The sequence below is a fragment of the Platichthys flesus genome, chromosome 21, assembly GCF_949316205.1.
Source record: "Platichthys flesus chromosome 21, fPlaFle2.1, whole genome shotgun sequence".
NCBI lineage: Eukaryota > Metazoa > Chordata > Actinopteri > Pleuronectiformes > Pleuronectidae > Platichthys > Platichthys flesus.
This window is the reverse complement of record NC_084965.1, coordinates 13,767,910-13,769,539: the sequence shown is the minus strand read 5'-3', so window position 1 is coordinate 13,769,539 and position 1,630 is coordinate 13,767,910.

Below are 1,630 nucleotides of genomic sequence, written 5' to 3'. Positions count from 1 at the left end.
CTCTCAGTCCGTCCACCTCTCTCTTTCTCTCTCTCTCTCTCCCTCTCTCTCTCGCTCTCTCTCTCTCTCTCATTCTCTCACACACACAAACGCACACACGCACACACAGACACACGCGCGTGTTTGCAGATGTTTCACAGGCATACAGCTGCACAAAGATCGTTGTAAAGTCATTGCAAATAGTTATTATTTAGTTAGTTATTAACTATTATTATTATTAGTATTGCAACCAGACACTTATCAATTCTCTCAGATGTGTTTTCTCACATATGCATATTCATATTTATTTATCTACATTCAAATTTACAAAATATTACAGATGTTTTTTATCCGACATACTGAAATTAATGTGATTTAAGAATTTGATCTAGTTAAATTTTACTTGATCATATACATGCTCTTCACTATTGCCCAAATGCTGTGACAAATCTTTTCCACCAATCCCAGCACTGTAATATTAAAAAAGTTTTCAATAAATATTTCAAGTTAAATTGAAAAACTGCTTTGTAAAATGTTTTGAATACTTAGAGAAGCTATAACCGGATGACATCCCAGTGACATCATCAGGGTTGTTTCCTTAGACTCCACAAAGACAAGACTTTAAACTGATGTTTTCACACATTAAGAAGTTCTCACCACGAAGAATGACCTTTCCAGCGGAGGTAGAATCATTACAGTTCCTCTTTAATCTGTTGTTTACATCATGTAGCCTAGTCCCCATCCCTCCGTTGAAGTTCCTCCTGTGCAACAGAGCCCTACACGCTCCACATGCACTGATACACAAACATTATTCATGCAGTTTCAGCTTCAACAGATCGAAGAATAACAGCAGAGGAGATAGAGTGGTTTTCTGGTCCATTTCCAGCAGTGACGTGTTTGAGAGTTCGTCCCTCTTCACCTTCGCTGTCAATTTAATGGAGCCGAGGCCCACGCATTCCTAAATGACCCCACCTGAGAGACGAGTGTGTGGTGGCACAGGGACGGGACGACAACAGCAATGAGTGCAGGCTGTCATCTGTTGATGCTGCTCATAATTAGCATGTAATGTCCGGGCCAACATGATCCTCTCAGTGTGTGTCACTGGCTCTGTCACTGATGTTTACAACAATGCGTGTGTACAAAGGACACGGCCACACAGGTCCCCGAGCCACTCTGCACAACCACAATCTCTTCTGAGCACTTGACTGTCTCCGATTACTGTGCCACTTGATGACAGCGTGCACGTGCACGACTGCAGAATGGCTACTTCACACAGATGAGTAAGTATTCAAAGGAAAAGAAGGGGAAATAATATAAATCAAGAGTTTATGGATTTAACGTCTGCCATGAAGTGTAAACTATTGGTGCAGAGGAATGTTCAGTATGAGTTTGCTAAATGTTGTACATTTTGCATTTTTTTATATCAATAATCAGTCATGGATTTACAAATAACCATAACAGTGCCACTTTCTTTATCATTATTGAGAGGGGTAGAAATTGTGATCAGTGGCTTTATTTCATATCCATTCTTTCCGGGCCACAAGAGGGCCAGAAGTGCCACATCACTGGCTGAAGTGGCCCACATGCTATATATACGCCATATGCTATCTGGGTTTGGGACCTTTTGGAAAATTACAGCGACAGGGGAAAA